The sequence below is a fragment of the Ambystoma mexicanum genome, chromosome 5p (assembly GCF_040938575.1).
Source record: "Ambystoma mexicanum isolate Mex_15411 chromosome 5p, UKY_AmexF1_1, whole genome shotgun sequence".
NCBI classification, from domain to species: domain Eukaryota; kingdom Metazoa; phylum Chordata; class Amphibia; order Caudata; family Ambystomatidae; genus Ambystoma; species Ambystoma mexicanum.
The window spans coordinates 580,984,492-581,005,091 of record NC_090930.1 but is presented as its reverse complement, the minus strand read 5'-3'; positions in this window follow the sequence as shown (position 1 = coordinate 581,005,091).

The following is a 20,600-nucleotide window of genomic DNA, read 5'->3' as shown; positions in this document are numbered from 1 at the left end:
GTTGTAGGCGAGCGTGTGGGCGTTCCGCGCACTTGTGCCCTGTACTTCCCCCGTGACGCCCACGTTTTGGCAAGTTGTTCCCCATTCCGAGTGTTACGCCCGTGTTCCGCCTACTTTTGTTGCGTGCGCCGCGCTATGTGCGAATTTCACTGTGGCCTGTGCGATTTTCGCTGTGACCTGGCGCATGCTGTTAGATGGCCTGTGCGCCAACGTGCGCCACGCAGTTTTTTATCGCACATCCGCTGGTTTTCTCGCGCACGGACTTCCATGAATCGATGTGCGCTGCTTTTCGTGCGATTTTCGCACTTGTACTGCGATTTTCGCTATTCCACTGCGATTCGCACGTTTTTGCCCACGTGCGCCGCGCTAATTATTCCATGAATCGGCCTGATTGTTTTTTAAAGTAAATACGTCCTGTTATATTTGCTTTAAGTTACATAGTATAATTATCAGAGGAGATTCAAAATGTGTGTTTCTTGCTTAAGGAAATACCGTACATTTATTCAAATAGTTTTCACATCTCCTCAGATACAAGTAGGCGTTTTGTAATGCGTTTCCTGGCAATGCTGCCTGTGTCCGTGCTCTCTATAACAGAGTTCCCAGAGCCATCACAACCTGGGACCATGCCTGTTGTGGGTGTGTGTAAGTTGTGTGTTGGAATGACACTATCACTGCCTGATCAGGACTCACTTACTGGATAGACATGTTTTGGTTTAAGATGATGACATTGATTACCAGTGTCTAGTGCACTGTTAGCCACTGCCACCTCACCAATTTGTGTTGTAGGTATGGAAGTGCCATACATTGTGATAGCGATGCAGGTGAATCCGGATGGTCATTGCACCAAGTTCAGACATGCATCTTATCACTAAATAATCAAATGCTGGCAGCAAAAGTAGAGACAAGGAAAGGAATGGTATATTTCTATTACGCTATGGAGAAATGAGTCAACAAATGGCATGGCATCACCATCCGAAAGTTTTGGCCCTGGACCACAGAAACCTCAGGCTTTTTATTAATGATTGACACAATGAGCCCTACACAAAAATTTAGTATGGCACCTTAAGTCAGTGTTATTAACAGTGAGAGCTTCTTCATGGTATTTCCTTTTGATCTTGAGTGCATGGACGTACAACATCACCCGAGCTTCTTACAATTTCACTCGGCCTACCCACGTGACACAGACAGCCTCCTTCATTCCATCTTTCCTTGCTGTTTATTGAGCACTCATATGAACACTATTCTCTTTTTCAGGGAGATAAATCCACCCTCATGACTAGACGCTGAGCTTGTAATTGGGCAGAACTGTGCCCAGTATTGATGCTTACATTATGCTTGCATTGCCTTAAGGGCACAACAATCCCGGCCAGCAAATAATCTCATGGTGCTCACAACCTACCTACACATGGCTGTGGTTGCCACATCACTTGCCATAATATGGCTGCCCTTTTACTCCACCCAACGCTCATGTATGTCAATGAATCTAAAAAAAACGTTTGAGCATGTCTGCAGGGACGTCATTTCACCAAAATGCCAGGGGTAGCGTAATTGACATCACACGACCCTTAACCTTGGATAACATCACATGAATAGATACCACCCCCAAGGGACATCACAGCAAGTGATGGCCCACAATATTTCACCCCTTGAGAAAACAGGAAGTGGCATCACATAGCATTGTTGCTCAGTACACTAAGAAAAACATGGTTACGATAGCACTGTAATAAGATATACATTTCATACAAGAATGGATCCGCATATGTAGCGTTAATATCAGGGCATATAAGCCCATTTTACCAAATTACTCTGAATGTAAGCAGACGTCCAAGGCCAAATGATACCATACAATGGAAAGAAAATACGCGTGGCTGTTGCATGAAGTTAAAGATGGTGTGTCAACAAATAAAACCCTTAGAAACTGAGCCAGAACCAAGGAAATCTAGAGTCATCCCCTGTAGGGATATGCAACAAAAAAACAATTGTACCAGGATATATATATATTTACAGGTATTGGAAGTTTTCTGAAGCATTTTCATTTGTTAGACAGTTCTCACATATTGAGTGTGGCAAGGAACGCAGAGGGAGAGACCCTCATTTGTTTCTCCCTAAGGCCTTCCACAAGCCCACATTCCTCACTAGCAGTAGTGTGTGGTCCACGGGGGCTGCACAAATATGTGCTGTGTTTCCATGTAAGAACATACTCATGTTGGATTTAATGCCAGTAATGATTCTATTAGAACATATGTCCAAGCTGGCTCTGTCAGTATGCCAGTAGCCCACATAACACACTACTGTTGGCTTTGCCATTAAAATTGCAATGCCATGAGGAAGAAGGCACTTCAAGCCCAGAGGTTGCAGATTACTTTTCAAATAAACTTCCTTCCCTTACATCTGCAAAATTCTATATGCTTTGGTGAAACGCATATGAAATTAACTGAGTTATGTACTGTGCAGTCTGCACCGCTGGGTGTGTGGAATGATTTCACGAGAATGACACTGCTTCTGAGGAGGCATCATTTAAGAGTGTTTGACCCACATAGGTGATTCATAGCCATTTGGACTCCAAAATCATCACCTGCTCCCGGGCCAAATATTGGATAGTACAATCTGCACTTATGTCTCCGGTTTCCACACTCACCCGTGCTCCTGCAGGTTCAGGGTGTACGACACCAGCTCAGGCCTGACCAGAGCCTTACCCGATAGGTCTTGAGAGGTGAAGCGCACAAACATAGCCATGCATCTCCCCCTCTATCTTCACCCCATACAGTCCACATTACAAGAACAGTGATCCCAAATTATACATCACTTTTACTCAACTGAAAAGACAACCACTGCATCCCTTTGAACTTCTGGCTAATTTTTAGAGCTCCAATATACATAACATTTTCAGAAAAGGTTTGAGATTTAGTTTCCAATGTATCAGTTAACCACAAAGAAATTAGCATTCCAGGAGGCTTTAACTGGCTTAGTGTGCTCACAATATATTTGTTAGATGTTTGGATAAATACTCGAAACTTTACTCCCCATGGCACAAGAAGATGTAAGAAATTAACACGTTATTATCACTTTGACTCAAGGCACTCATAGTAGCTGAAATAAATGCAGCAAACAAAATATAATCTATAATCAGATGTAATCCAACACTGCCACTTCCTAAAAGTCACCATAAGGAGTTCAAATGGAAATGATGTTGCCTTTGTAGACAGATAATTGTGCATGTCTCCATTTCACTTGGGGTACTTTTTTTTTAATGCACCTGGAATACCAACATGCCTTGTTTCCCATAAAAAAATTTAAAAATAGCGTCCACTTAAATGTATTGTGCAATTCTTTGCAGTGTCTATTTGCATATGAAGTAGATTGAAGTTATGGTGTATATACATTGGTTGACCACCAAAATGAAAGGTAGATGTATTTGTTTTAGCACTTTACTGACATGTCTATGCAATTCAAATGTAGGCAGACAGCAAATTAAATAGAGCCCGAAAAGGCAAAGTGATTTGGCCAGGATCACATGTTCTGATCAGTGGGAATCCTGGGATCAGAATGTTTTCACATATGTTATGTTTTATTTGCTCCCAGCATTTACATCCGTTTAATATGAAACATTAATGAGCCACACACAGGCACCCTGCCTCCTACACAGCCACTTTCCTGGAAGCGGTGAGCATCACTCACAGAACGAGCATCACGCAGGCAGTTTAGGCGCCACTTCAAAATCCCAACCACAGGATTGCACATCCAGCCGTTTGCACATCACCCACCGACAGGTACTCTTTTTGCACATGCACTGCTCTCATATAGAAACCACATCCCATATTTATTTATTTACATTTATATAGCGCGCAAGCAGCCCAGGGGCATTGAGGCGCTGTTAATTGCAATAACTTAGTTACATGGTACAGGCATGGTAGCGATTGTTGACACATTATGAATGTTACAGGAAATCATACTGTAATTACAGATATTGCTTTTGGTCATATAATAAGTATACATGAAAAGTATTTGTGCTGATGTGTCTGGCCTTATGTGAAGAGGGTATTCTTCAGAGTTTTGCGGAAGTTGGTGAGGGAGGCCTCACCACGGATAGTGGGTGGTAGGGCATTCCAGTGAGAGGGCGCGAGATAAGGGAAGCTGGATCCGCCCGCTTTTACTCTTTTTACTAGTGGCACAGAGAGCATGTTGGTGTACGGTGATCTGGTTGGCCTGGTAGTGGAGACGGGGTGTGTCCTTTGTGAGAGGTATGCAGGAGCAGTGAGGTGAATGCACTTGTGGGTCAGTGTCAGGGCTTTGAATATGAACCTTTCTTTTATTGGGATCCAGTGGGCTAGTTTTCTGGCCTCAGAGATGTGTTCTCTTTTAGCAATGCCTTGGGCTGCCCAGAGAGCATTGTTCTGTATTACTTGTAATTTCTCTAAGTTTTTATTGGAGGTTCCTAGAAAGAGTACGTTACAGTAGTCTAGCCTAGAGCCGGTGATGGCTCTGGCTATGTTGGTGCAGTTCTCTTTGGAGAGAAAGGGTCTGACTGCATTGCTAAGTTTGGCATGATATGCAGCTGCAGAGGCTATTGCATTGACTTGTCTGTCCATGGATAGGCTGGAATCCAGATAGACTCCCAGAGTTTTGACAGAGTCGGAAACTGGAATTTTAATGGAATCAATGGTGAAGTGGCTGAATTGGGCATCTAGATTTTTTAGAGTGTCGGGAGAACCTACCAGGAGGTGTTCCGTCTTGTCAGAGTTGAGGCATAGTCCGTTGTCTGCCATCCAGGCTTGGATGGTGTTGTAGAGGTTGTTGAGGGTCAGGGAGTCAGTGTTGTAGTTACCTGTGAGAGTGAGGAGGATCTGAGTGTCATCGGCGTAGTTGGTGTAGGAGATGCCCATGGCGTCGAGAATGAGGAAGAGGGGGTGTGTAAAGATGTTGTATAGCGTGGGGGCGAGGCAGGAGCCTTGGGGCACCCCACAGAGTATAATGGTTGGTGATGCGGTGGCTAGGTCAGAGAATACTTGCATGGTTCTGTCTTGTAAGAAGGAGGTGATCCACGCTGTGGCTTCTGGGGAAAATTTGGCAGTGGAGGAAAGGTGGTGGCATAGGACACCATGATCCACAAGGTCGAAGGCCGCTGATAGGTGGAGGAGTAGGAGAAGTGCTGGTTTACCCGAGTCTCTAGCATCGTCCATCTGGTTTTTCAGGTCAAGTAGGGCTGTTTTGGTCCCGTGTCTGGGGCGGAAGCCAGATTGGCGGAGTCCAAGGAGTTTGTTCTCTTCAATGAAGTGTTGAACTTGCAGGTAGGCTGCTTTGTCCAATATTTTGAGGAGGAAAGGGACAGTGGTGATGGGTCTGTGGTTGTTGGGGGAGGTGGGATCGAGCGTTGGCTTTTTCAGAAGAGGGCGGACCCAAGCTTCCTTGAGGGAGGCAGGCACTTTCCCTGTGGTAAAGGAGGCATTTACAAAAGCTGTTAAGAAAGGAGCTAGTGTTTCTGTGCAGTCTTTGAAAATGGAGGCTGGGCAGGCATCACCTTTGCAGTTAGAGGGTTTGATGTTCCTCATTATGTTGATGATGTCTTTTTTTCCTGAATGGGTTTGAAGGAGAAGGGTAGGGGGGGATCAGAGGCAGGCGGTGGGACCGGGATGTGCTTGTTCGGTAGGACTTGTTTAGTGGCTAGTATTTTGTTTTTGAGGAGGCTTAATTTGGTTTGCATGGCCTTTTGTATTTCATCACACCAGTCTTTGTCTTTGGTGAAATTCTGGGGGGCGGGAGTGGGTGTCTCGAGCTCTCTGAAAATGGTGAATATTTCTTAAGTGCTAGATTGGGCTTCCGAGATTCTGGATTCAAAAGATTTGGCCTTAGCTTGGGTGATTGCCTTTTTGTATTTGGTGGAAAGGGCTTTAAAGATCATCTTATCTTTTTCAGAGTGGGACTTTTGCCACTGTGTGAGTGTGGCTTTTTTCTCGTTGCGGAGTGAGAGGAGGTCAGGTGTGAACCAAGAGTTGGAATGAGTAGTGGGTTTGGATTTGCGAGGTTTGAGCGGGGCAATGGCGTTGATAGCTGCTTTGATGGCAGTATCATAGGTTGATGCGAGTGTTTCAGGGTCTGAAGAAAAAGGTGGTCTGAAGGCTGGTCCTTGGAGGAAGGGCAGTAGCCTCTCCTTAGTGAGCTGGCAGGAGCTTCTACCGAGGCAGGGAGGGAGTGGTTGAGGTGAGGGGGTAGCTGGGGAGCTAGTGGTGAGGATGCTAAAGGTGATGATGTGGTGGTCAGACCATGGGGTGGGAGTGTTTCCTGTGATGATGAGTGGACAGTTGTGCTGTGTTATCCAGTCAAGCGTTCTGCCCTGGGTGTGAGTTGGGCTAAGTATGGTGTTCTTGTAACCTAGAGCCTTGAGGGCAGAGTCAAGGGATTTTGCTGCTACGTCCTTACTATCCTGGAGCCCTAGGTTGACATCCCCAAGGAGAATGGCTTTAGACTGTTTTTTGAGGCTGTCAGAGAGGAGGTGGATGAGAGAAGCTTGAAAGTCTACTGTTGGGTCTGGTGGGTGGTAGACAGTGTGCACAGTAATTGTGCATTGGGGGGAGAGGGTTATTTTGACTTGGAGGTAGTCACTGTTGTTGTTCAGGGATTTCTCTACCTTTCTGACAGGGAGGCAGTCTCTGGCAATAATTGCTACACCTCCACCTTTGGAGAGGCGGTCTTGTCTAGTGATGGAGTAGCCAGGGGGTAGGGCGAGTGAGAGCGCATGGCCGGAGGCCTCATGTAACCAAGTTTCTGAGATCATGAGTAGATATAGGTCTTGGGAGGTTTGGAGGTCGTGGATTTCTAGAGCGTGGGCATTGATGTCTAGCGTTAATCAAGGCGCTTTTCAGGTGGGGTTCAGTAGTGGCTGGGGGGGTTCAAGATGAGAGAAGGTGGTGTGGAAGGGGTAGGTGCACTGTGAGTGTTAGGGGAGATGCACATTACAGATTTTACACTGGGGGGCTCATTTTCAGTGGTGGTGGACACATGTGCATAGCATTTGGCACAATAGAATTCAAAATGGTGGTAGAAGATTTGCACATCACAGATTTTACACTGGGGGGCTAATTTTCAGTGGTGGTGGACACAATTAACATATTGTTTAGAGCGGGCACACTCTTACGTAACCACTTCCCCCACACACACAAACACAGTCACACAAAATCCCTCATGCCCACTGACAATACAAATGTACATATTACAAATTGGTGGTAGTAAGGCATGCCCTCTTATATTCATCCCTCCACACCCCACCCACAAAGACAATTGAACCCCACAAAATCATTCCTGTACAAACGCTGAGCTTTCATAGGCAGAACTTCTGGTCTTACCCTTGAGTCCACACCTTGTATCAGAAAGAGGTGGGAAAACCATCACATAAATATCATAGATTAGGCAAAAAAGGTAGCAGGCACCCCTCTCTCGAACTCTCAAAGTGGTTAAAAACCACTGAACTGGTTACCATGCTGTGTTCTTTCGAGAGCGGGGCACCTGCAACCTTTTTTGTATCATAGATTAGAACCCACCAACTAAATATGTGCCACATATCACCCACCACATAGGTTAGTCCCCACTCAACCACATCAATCAGAGCTCATGCCCACATTGATAAGAGAGAAATGAGCCCACACCCAGAAATAAGTACCTCCTAACAACACCAATAAACAGGTCACTCACTCGAAGAAAAGAAAACTGACCACACACCACCAATACAACTACATGCCAGCATTTCCAGCAGACAGACACACAGACAATCCCCTGCAATGCAATTATGTCTATATGCCTTAACAGTAAGAACAGGCTCATCACAAATCCTTAGGTGAGTTTCTATTCCGCAGATAAGCCAGTACCCATGTAGGTTTTTTTAACACAAAGCAAGTGTGGTGCTTCATTATATAGGAACGGGTTCAATATGGACACTGGCTGCGGCTCTAGCCTTAGAATGATGTACCTGTTGTCCTTCTATGCCGGCCTTGTGGATCTCCCCTAGATAGAACCTTGATGTCTCTCCCAGTGCCCGTGTGGTTGTATGCAGTCATACCAACTGTGTCTAACAAACTCTATCTGGACCCCGTGTATCCCCGCATTCCTATCAGTTTCGGAAAGAGGCCTGGGGTTTTCGATGGCAGGCCTGACAGTGTGCGATGCATACATGGCAGGCATATTTTACTCAATTAGCATGGCACAGTGCAAAAGGGTGGCATACAGTTGTCACCCCACCAGGGGTGGGCTGAGAACCAAAAGAGGCCCCGGAAATAATTTTCAAAGTGGCCCCATATTACACATTTCCAGAACGTCCAACCATTTTGCTATGGGAACATTTGGAAATACAACACAAAAGAGGCCCAGGGTGCAGAAGCCTACAAGGAAATCCCCAGGGTTCCCTATAGGCCAGTCCACCTATGTACCGCTCCTTTTTGCCCTTCCATTGTGCAGTACGGCATGCAAATGAGGGTAATTCAGAGACGTTTACTTGTGTATGTGAAAGGGCACACGCAACGGTTCCTCGCCACTGATTTCTGGGGAAATCCAGACAAAAAAAAATGTCTTACATAATAATTACGTTTTTCTACAAAAAAGCATGTTTTTTTTATTCAACTTGCAATCAACAAAACACATGTCTGCCTACTCTCTGATATATATACACAATTGGTCAGGGTGATCCCAGACAGAACAACAATAACACAAACTGACCATTCAGTAGTCTTTTGTTCAAACATAAAATTTGGTTATTTTATTCAAATAAGTTCATAAGTAAGACATACCGTGAAGACATATAGCGAACCTTACACATTCATAACAAAGAAACAATTACTGCAACTCATATATTTTTTCATCGTGTGGTGATTATTTACATATACAACCTTGTTTTTTAACAGAGTAACAGAGAAACAATAAAGAGTTAAACTTGAAGGGCCTCATTACGACTGAGGCGCAATGGGTTAACAGGCTCCGCTAAAAAGAAGGCGGACCCGTTAAACCCGTTCCGCCTCATTACAAGCTCCCCTTGCGGGACCAGGTAAGTAACGCCTGGTCAAACCAGATGTCCTTATCGGGTCCCGTGAGGGGAATAGGGAGCAAACAACGGGCCGCTCGTAATCGGCCCGTTGTTTGCTCCCTCTCCCATTCCCATTGAGCCCTATGAGGGCTCAAATGGGAATGGGGAAGGTCCGAGCCCGGGTTCCTGGAGGGAGGAATTACCGGGCCCTCCGAACTCAGAATGGGCCGGTAATTCCCCATTCAGGGGACCTGGACCAGATTTTGGCAGCAGCAATGCCGCCAATAGCGGCATGGCTACCGCCAAAGTCGTAATGAGGCCCGAGGTCTTTTCTGCCACATTGGCTTACAAAGACAAACACGAGTTGACACAATAGTGTTTCAACCTATGGCATTTTGGATAGCTCCAATCTAACGGCCTTCATCAGGACGTTAATTGTGCTGTAGGTTCCTCACAACCTATGGTATGTATGTACAACAAATGAAAAAAGTGTCTGTAAGTGCTCTGTTGCCGGGACAACAATACGAAAATGCCCAATGAGTAGCTAAAAAGTCATACTCTTAAGAGATGGAAATCAATCTAACTTACAGTGTAAACAGGTTGCCCGGAAAAGTAGATGGTGTTTTTAACATGCAGTCAAAGTTTATGCATGGGAATGTGGCACAACAAATGCGTGCCTGGGAATACATGCACATAGAGGGTCAATTGCAATGACTGATCTACTGTGGTTCTATAGTTCAACTACTTCAAATAATGCCCTTCAGCAATAAGAGTTGTGGTAAGGAGAGATCTTTCCCTGCATTGTTGCAGTCCACGTAAGAGCTTAATTGCGCAACCTAATTGGTATGCGCCTTTAAATGGAAGCACAAACAGAGGACAAATGTGTTGGCTGCCGTGATCTGATTGTCTGTGTAATAAAGCAATCAAGGTGTGTGCAAAGGTGAGTAAAAACTCTTACCCTGCATGTACAGAGGAAAATGAATAAGTACTTTGCATGGTCACAGTCAGTTTAGCAGAGCGGCATCTGCATCCACATCCTAACTCACCATTATGAGCCCGACCTATGGAGAAAAGGATAGAGGAAACTCACTGTGTGCGTGTCACTGTTTGAGGGCGCTCAGTTTTGCAGAAAGGCCAGCGTATAGCCACTGATCTCTAAAAGCGATATATAAGAGATTCAATTGCAATCTCTGTATGACTAGTAGTGGGGGTGCAGTGTCACGGTACCTCCGTATCCACGCAAATTGAGGTATCTAAGTAATGGGCCTGTAAGGATATTTGGCGTGTTACAGCACAGAGTACAGCACTACTGCACAGGTAGCAAACAGCACAGAGTACAGCACTACTGCACAAGTAGCACATTTTTTTTTTGCAGCACCACCACAAGGGTGCGGTGCATTGCTATATGGGTTACCAGATTAACAAGGAAAGACAGGCTATTCAGTCAAAAACGATTTTAACATATAAGATGCAAATCTATTTTTACAGTTAAAAGCACACGTGCTCATTTAAAAATGCACACTATTTTTCACCTGAAATGCCTATGGTGCGAGAGACACATTTGAAAATTAACAGCTAACCTATTAACCATTAACCTGACTAATAAAACCTTATTTAACATAACCCACTAATAAAATGTGTTCTCCACTGCAGAATTAGGCATACTCTGAAAGCCATTTAAATGTGTGTGCAGATTTTTTTTTCTATTCTCTGCCTGCTTCTCCGTGTTTTTGTGCACAGTAACTGCAGGAAGAAGGAAGTCAGATTTGCAACAATTGCAAATGTATAAGCGAAGCTATTGTTGAGAGTAGGAGGATGAGAGATGATGGATTTCATTGGGACACGTCATACAGAGGGCTGAGATGAAAGTTTTAGTGGGCAGTATCGGGGAAAAAGACAGGCAGACATTTTTCTGCACTACTGGGGAGAAGACCTGGCTGTGGGACTCCTGACTGAATGCAGATTCCTGCGTCCTGCTACAGTCCAGATTTGGCAGAGCTGGGAGGAAGACCTTTTCCTGGTTGGAGGCATTCCTATCTGCAAAAGCTAAGAATTCCAGGCAATGACCCCGGTTTGAAAAGGAAAGGCAATCCTTTTACTGGGGTTAATCTTCAAGGGAACCACATTCCGAAGGAGAACAGCTGAAGAAAACTTTGAACAGATAAGGTAATTACGTAAGCGTGGGAGCCGTGTGTGCACGAAAATATGCAGTCAGTGTAGGAAAGGGGATTCCTGTGCGTGTCTTAATCAAATAGCAATGTTGCAATTTGAGTTCTGTTCTCCGCCACTCTCTTTGCAGTGTGTCATAGGCAATGCTTTTACTGTACCATTTTATTTATTTCTGTAAAGAATGAGATCGTGTTTAAATGCAACTTTTATAATACAGAAAAATATTTGAAAACAGACGGGTGGTGTATTTACTATTTACCATTACAATGCCGATGATGTGGGGAGATTTTTAAAGAGTGCAATGGTCATTTTAAGACAGATGTGTGCATGTCAGAATCAGTATGAATAATTGTGAGTGACTGTAGCATAGCTTGTTGGAGGTACATGAGCCAACGGGAAGAGAGACTCTCTGAACATAGCTCCCTACCGTATATAAGGTAGTGGAAATTACCACAAGACTACCATATATAGCTCTCTGTCGTAAATAAGTCAGTGAGTTCGCCCATGGTGGCACACCAACACTATCACTGAAAAATGTGGTATTCCTAAAATGTAGGTCTGAGGTCTCTCTAGTGATCACACGAAAAATCTAAGCAAAGATAAGGGATTTTGGACATTGGGGCCACAAATAAAACAAGGGAATTATGCTCACCAAAATACCACCAACCGCGCCTACCAACCACGTATACCAAATATGCAGGTCTGGGTGCTGAAATAATGCATGTCCATTGTATTATTGTTGCACATGGCCAAATCTGAATACAAAGAGTGATTATTGCTAAGTTATTTTTCGGCGGTAATAAAATACCGTCAGGCCCCAAATCTCCACAAAATACCCTACATATTTATGGTGCGTTGCAGGCCGGGAAAGTGATCATAGAGTACCTACTGGGCGTGGCAAGTGTGTCTCACACTGCCATTTGCACATTAAAGGGAACCCATTTTATAATAGCAGTGTGCCACTAAAAACGAATTTCAGAATGTCACAAAGGGAAACCACATTCTCAGATCTAGTGCAATATTTAGAGGCAAAGTTATTTGCACATGGGAATTGGTCTTCGAATAGCACGTTAGAATGGAGTAACCGCATTCAGGGTGAGGTGCAGAAAGAAAAAATAGACAATATTTTTGCAGAAGGCAGCATAATTCAGGTCTGCCTTACAAGATTATTGAATGCAGCCGATAAAAGTGCAGAGAAAGACTGTTTAATACGGCTATGCGGCAAAATATGGTTTATTTTAAACAAGTCCCTGCGAATGCAAGAGAATGATACTCAGCTAATTAACAGGTTAAAGACTGAATTAGAAGGGGCAAGTAAAAATCAGGAAATGTTGAGAGCAGAATTGGATGTATGCCAAAAAGACATGCAATTAAAATGCAGAGACTTTGATACTCAGTTATCCAAAAGCAAGAAACAATTTGAAGATAGTGAGCAAGAATTGGCACACTTAAAAGCCTTAGTGGATCACATTAGGCAGGATAAAGATGAGGTTGTTTCAGAAATGCAGATTTTACAAAAAGAACATTGCGAAAAAGAAGGTGATCTCCAGAGTGCAGAACAAGAAATGATTAAAATGATTCAAGAAAGAGACAAGAGAAATAAAGAGTTCAATGAATGCCAAATGCAAATGTGCGAAATGCAGGAGGTGATTAATAAAATGAGTGATGAAAATAATTATTTGCATGATGAAGCCAACAGACTCCTTAAAAAGTGTAAGGATTTAGAACAGCAAATGTGCATTCCCAGGTCCCAGGAGAGGCGGCAGGGTACCACATTCAATGGAGTGGAGGTGAATTCTAGCTATGCCCAAAGAGCTAGTGCTACAGTGGCTGGGCCGGTGACTGAACTTGGTTGCAGCGCCCTTGGGGGATTTGATACTCCCATTGGGGGCAGCCACCAATCTCATACACCTGAAAACAGGATTGAATCACAAAATAGTGCAATTCCATGCATTGCAACAAGTAGCCCCATAAAAATAATGAAATCCATTAAAGCCCTGATCAAACCATTTAAAAAGGGAGGTGAATGCTGCATTGAGGATCACTTAGAAGCGGTACATGACATTTTTAAAGCACTCCAGATACCTAGGGAACAGTACAGACAATATTTTCATTTAACTTTAGATGCCCCGACGGCCAGCATCATAAGGGGATTAAATGAACAGCAGAATATGACATGGCTGGAGTTTGAAAAAGAAATTAGGCGTCATTTTTCTCCTTTTCAGTCATTGCAGGAGGCAAAGAAAGTCGCGTACACAATTACTGCTGGACCTAATACATCCCCTCGCCAATTTTTACAAGACTTAAAAAGAGCATTCTCTCGCTTTGATGTATCTTTTGACTCAAATTCCAATGAGTTTAAAACCGCATACTTCTATGGGCTACAGAAAGACATCATATCCCAATTGGTCCGTGAATTTGACCGTGACAAGTCCCTTGAATGGATTGTACATCAAAGCACAAAGCTATATGAGGTACTCTATTGTCAGGGTAGAGAAAGTGATAAAATGAAACATACCAGGCCTAAATCTAAAGAACCCTCAGCCACAGTAATGGAAATCAGGTCAGCCAAAATGTCCCTTGAGTCTGCTCAATGCCAAGGTAAAAATAATGTGACACCTGAACAAAGGGGTAATCAACAAAGATCGCCATTTCCTGTACCAATGTTCCAAACACATGATCCTAGTAATAGAGAGAGCTACATCAGCCCTAGATATTTAGGGGATAGACCCCGGGTAGGATATCGGCCTGATATGGCAGGTATGAACAATAACCAGAGACAAAATCAAGATCAAAGAAATGATGGTCCCTACCAGTCATTGGGGACACAGAGTAGGTTTGATCCCAACACCATGATATATGGTAATCAGGATAGGCCCCGATATGTGGATCGATTTACTGATAATGGAAATCAACATAGGGGCCAGTACCCACAATCTGAGAGACAGGACATGAGGCAAAACGTGAACTACAGTCCACGCCAGTACAATGATTCCCCACCAGGGGACTATAATCAAAGGATGGGTGCAACCCGCTCCCCTCCACAAATGAATCAAGAGTTCAGAAACCATCCCAACCGACATCAATCACCTGAGAGGTATCAGAATAGATCCAATCAGGGGGAAAACAACCAATATCGACCTAGGCCACAGAAAGAGGATCCTAGAGAGATGGAAAGGTTCCAGTGCCTTGAGGCCCAAGTGAAGATGTTAGCTGAGCAAATAGGAAAGCTCTATACAGCGCAAAAACAACCTTCCAAAGAGGGGGCTGATGGCCATAGCAATGACCGGGGGGCTTCCGAAAAGTGACTAAGTACTCATGATAACTGCAGTGCCAAAATGACAGATTGCTCTGATATAATTTTGCATAACGACTCTGAGATGCCTAATGGATTAAAAATGAAAGTACCAGTAAATGAAATTGTGATAGAAAGTGCAAATACTTCTAAAAAAGAGGTACGGTTTAACTTAGAGCTAAATAAAACAGTAAAGATTTGCACAAATGAAAAAGAAACATTAGGAATTCCAAAAGAACAAAGGAACAGATTTAAGAAAAATGACTCATGCATGGGGAATACCAGTGAACAGGGAGTAAGTGGGGATGCCATAGCTCCTTCCCTGGGCAAGCAAAACAATGACCAAACACAGACAGAAAAAGGAAATACTCACAAGGAGGGTACAAGTCAATCACCTGAAGAATTCTTTGAGCCACATATTTTTGAAGAGGCTGAAAGGGCTGGTATTACACTAAATGATCACAAATGCACAGAATTAAAAAATGACAAATTGCTGAATGATGTTGTTACACATGTTCAGTTGGAAGGTTGTAATGTGGTCTCTGATGTTACCCAGATGGATGGGCGAACAGTGGCCACACTCCAAAAAACCTCTGAACATGGAGAAATGAATAAAATATCTCGCACAGAAATGGGTAAAAAGGAGGGAAAAATGTCTTTTCATTTACCAATGTGCTTAGCCAAAAGTGAAAAAGATCTGAGAAAGGTGAGCCCTGAAATCAGTAAGAATTCACATTTCTTATGTGTATTAGAGGAAGTTGAAGACAGATATTATGCACCCATCACTGTAGAAGAAAAATGCCACACCTTCGCTATGATTGACACTGGCGCACAGGCCACAATTATGTCCAAGGAGCTGGTAAAGAGTATCAATGAAGGGAGGCCTCCACAGAGTCAGATCACAGTGAAGGCAAATCAAGGCCCAGTGCATAACTTTAATGGGGAGGAGGTGCCCATCATAGGTGTAACTGAGGTTGACATAAAAATAGGAAAGCACAGAATGAAACAAGAGGTATTGATCACATCTATTTGTGAAATTCCATTTCTGATGGGGACAGATTGCCTGAAAAGATTGTCTCCTCTCATAGATGGGGTGAATGGAGTGCTGTGGTCCTTAACCAAAAAACCATTGAGGCCTAAGAAACTAAAATCACAAAACAGCAATATAAATGAATGTCACACCGTTGCCAAAACAAATGATGCTGTGGAGGTATATCTCCAGAATAGCTGCATACCTAGTGTCACTGTTATATTAATGTGTCAAGACAAAATGCAGAGCGACAATGAAAAACTACCTGTACAAATATACTTGGACCCAAGGAAAGATTGGCAGACTGCCATAGATGAGCACACATTACGTTTCTATTTAAAAGAGAAAACATGCAAACAGAATATTGCTCCTAAAACAGATTCAGAAAAACACATTACCACTCTGGCAGAAATACACATGGAAGATGAGCAACCATGGGTTCATGTTGGTATAAATGATTATCTTAAAACAATAAAAGCCACTTTAGCACTTGAACATGAAAGGAGTTTCATTAATGAGAAATTGTTGCAAAAAATTATGGAGAGGGAAGAAATCCCGAAATTTAGGATTAAAAACCAATATGTTTCTGGGTTGGACAGTCCAGACTTTGAAAACCGAATTGCAGGCAGATGCATGCTTAAAATTAGCATTGGGCAGAAAACAATTTACCATAATGTATGGATAGTGAGTGGAGCACAAAATGAATTTTACATGGGCAATGACATCATGCACAGAATGTGTATGGTGTTAGATTTACTTAATCAAAAAATATGGTCACGCCTAGGTGGTCCGGCACCTGAATTTGAAGACAAAAGAAGGGCTTATCATTGTGCACAACTGGTTCCTTATGCAGTCGAATTACAAATGAGGAAAAATACTATTATTCCTGCATTTACAAAACAGTTTGCAATAACACTGAAATGCAAAAATGGGCAGCAGATGAAAGGCTCTGATGCATTTGTATGCCTGAATGAATCCATAAAACAGCAAGGCCTGGATTAAGAATACATTCCATTGGTAGACATTGGTGAGGGATCTGTAAAAATCATGGTAAATAATAAAGGTTGTCAGGATATTCATTTAGAGGAAAACTCCCCATTAGGAATGGCCATACAAAAATCACATTATACGGCAGATTTAAATAACATGGTGATTGGGAATATTCCTGATAAATATGTAGATGCCAAGGGCGAGTTGCCAGAAACCTGGACTCTCAGCCCAAAGGAATATTTAAAATTCATTCTGTGTATCCTTATGATTCAAATGAGACAGTGTGCTGCCATCAAGAGGATTGCATAATATTTAATTACAATCATCACACAAAGCTTTTGATGAAAAAACATGCAAGGATTTGCCAACTGTATATGTGGATGGTTGTGCTTTTCACATTGAAAATGACAGTAATAAACAGTTAGTGGCAGGAATAGGAAATGTCTGGTTGAAATGTGAAGGCGTTCCCAGTATAGGGATGAGGATTGGAGATAGGAGCAGTCAGGTGGCGGAATTGGCAGCCATCTATAAAGCAATTGCTACTGCAGTTGATAAAAAGTTCAGTGAAATTGTCCTGGTGACTGATTCTGACTATGCATGGAATAGCTTTGTGGAGTATTTGCCTGGTTGGAAAGCAAGAGGCATGGTTACATACAACAAAAAGCCACTTAAACATGGAAAAATGATACAAGCCATAGACAAATTGGTGTCAGAAAATAATTTAACAATATACTGGAGAAAAATTCGTGGGCATTTAAAAACACCAGGAGAGGATAAGGAGGGAAATGATAAGGCAGACCATCTGGCTAAGATTGGGGCTGTGAATGGAGAATTGCTACATATTGATTATTTAATGGGTGAAATACAAATTGATGCAGTGACACGTTCTAAAGCACCAAAGGAGGTAGATCAACCGGTGGTGCAGTGGAGTCATGACACGCCAGACCAAGATTTGATTGAGGCACAAAAGAATGATCAAATTTTGGGAATCTATTATAATCATTTGATAGATCCTGAACAAAATCCTTTAACAGAAAATGATTGTATGGGAAAAGAAGAGTTGAGGGTGTTATTAAAGAACAAAACACGAATCAGATTACAGGATGGACTCATGATTAGAGAGTCCATAACAGGACAAATACAGTGGGTAGTACCCCTTTCATTCAGAGGACTGATGCTACACCATGCACATGATGCCATAACTGCAGGCCATAGAGGTTCACAAAAAACATTAGAAATATTAAAAGATTATGCTTACTGGCCACATATGTCCCAAGATGTGGAATTATATACTAGAGGATGTCTAGTATGCGCCCAATTTAAACCTGCTTCACCAATGCATAGAGCACCATTGATGAAAAGAGGCCTAACTCTCCCATGGTCAGATTTGCAAATAGACTATGTAGGTCCTTTAAAAAGGTCGAGCAGGGGACACCGTTATATTTTGAGTGTGGTATGTTTGATGTCAAAGTGGATTGAATGCATTCCTGCACCAGATTGTAGTGCGCAAACAGCAGCCACATTGCTGGTGAACCATGTGTTCTCAAGGTTTGGGTTGCCACAAAGAATTGAGTCAGACAGAGGAAGTCATTTCACAAGTACTCTAATGAGTAAAGTATGGCAAATACTAGGTGTGAAAAGGAAACTACATATCGCATATCGGGCGGCGTCTTCAGGTACAGTTGAAAGAAGCAATAGGTCTGTTGTGGATATTTTAAAGAAATTTGTGGCAGAAGCAGGTTCCAGCTGGGATTTACGTTTACCATTGGTTTTGATGGCAATCAGATCGACTCCTGCCAAAGCAACAGGTGTTAGCCCCCATGAGGTCTTAACAGGTAGGAAAATGGTGTTACCACAACACCTACTATACAGAACACATGAGCAAACTCTAGTGAGTGCATCCACAGTTCATGAATATATTGATGAACTGAGGAGGCATTTGCAACATGCATTTGCTTTTGTGCAGAGAAATCTGGAAAGAGCTGCTGACAGTGCAAAGTCATATTATGATAAAAAGACATCAGCAAAGGAATACAGTGTAGGGGATCAGGTGTACAAGTTTCATTTTGGAAAAAGTAAACAGAAAAATTCTAAATTTCTAGCAGCCTGGCAGGGGCCATTTCGGATTATAGATAAGGTCTCTCCTGTAGTGTATAAAATTTTGAAAAATGAAGGTGAAACAGCAATAGAGCAATTTGTCCATGTAAATCAAATCAAACCATGCCATCCCAGACATGAGATCAGGCGGCTTGAGCATGTAGAAACAGATAAAATCCCTTGAACACAAAAAGAGAAAATAAATGGGTACAATCAGGAGGCAGTGACAAAGAAGTTAAAAAGTTGATTGTTATGATGGTACATAAACACTGTAATATATGTAAAAATATATAATATAAATAAATAAATAAATAAATAAATAAATGCACATATAATGGAAGCTCATGGTTGGTGTGCAAAGAGAAAGTGTGTTAAATATTGAATATCTGCTTGTTTTCTTTTAACTTGTGTTTAATTTCAGAAAAAAAAAAAAATGAAATATTTTTACCAAGCATGTTTTATTTTTGGCAAAAGGATGAAGTTAGTATTGTGCTATGTACTTAATTTGTTTATTTTCTATTTTGATTTAGACAATTAACATTATTTGATCGGAGGTTCCGAGATCAGAGCCCACGGGAGAGACGATGGAGTCCTGGAGTCCCCTGGATGAAGACCAAAAGATGCCTGCCTCCAGGTGGAGGTGAAGACAAAATAACCAGAATGCCAAAAGAGATGACTACTGTGGATTCAAGATTGCCAAGATGAAAGAGTACTCGAATGAACCGAATAACATCGCTGGTCGGGACATACCAAAAGAGACAAAACAAAAGTTCCGGCATATGAAGTTCCACGTATTTATTATTTTAATTATTTATTTTAATTTGTTATATTAATTATTTGTTTTAGTTAGTTGTTTTATTTCGTTGTTTTTAATTGACTTGGAAAATTTAGACTTAAAGTAATGCCACTTCCACTGAGAAGGCAAATGTGGAACATTTTATGAACTGATGGACTCAGATGAAATGTTGATTGCAAATTTTCATTGATGCACATGAATATTCATTTTGTTGGATTGCTATATTGTAAAGAAAAAAAAAAAAGAACACGTTGTTTTTAGGAATTGGCTTGGATTGTAGCCAAGTTCTAAAAACAAAAGGAGGGTATATGTAAGGATATTTGGCGTGTTACAGCACAGAGTACAGCACTACTGCACAGGTAGCAAACAGCACAGAGTACAGCACTACTGCACAAGTAGCACATTTTTTTTTTGCAGCACCACCACAAGGGTGCGGTGCATTGCTATATGGGTTACCAGATTAACAAGGAAAGACAGGCTATTCAGTCAAAAACGATTTTAACATATAAGATGCAAATCTATTTTTACAGTTAAAAGCACACGTGCTCATTTAAAAATGCACACTATTTTTCACCTGAAATTCCTATGGTGCGAGAGACACATTTGAAAATTAACAGCTAACCTATTAACCATTAACCTGACTAATAAAACCTTATTTAACATAACCCACTAATAAAATGTGTTCTCCACTGCAGAATTAGGCATACTCTGAAAGCCATTTAAATGTGTGTGCAGATTTTTTTTTCTATTCTCTGCCTGCTTCTCCGTGTTTTTGTGCACAGTAACTGCAGGAAGAAGGAAGTCAGATTTGCAACAATTGCAAATGTATAAGTGAAGCTATTGTTGAGCGTAGGAGGATGAGAGATGATGGATTTCATTGGGACACGTCATACAGAGGGCTGAGATGAAAGTTTTAGTGGGCAGTATCGGGGAAAAAGACAGGCAGACATTTTTCTGCACTACTGGGGAGAAGACCTGGCTGTGGGACTCCTGACTGAATGCAGATTCCTGCGTCCTGCTACAGTCCAGATTTGGCAGATCTGGGAGGAAGACCTTTTCCTGGTTGGAGGCATTCCTATCTGCAAAAGCTAAGAATTCCAGGCAATGACCCCGGTTTGAAAAGGAAAGGCGATCCTTTTACTGGGGTTAATCTTCAAGGGAACCACATTCCGAAGGAGAACAGCTGAAGAAAACTTTGAACAGATAAGGTAATTAC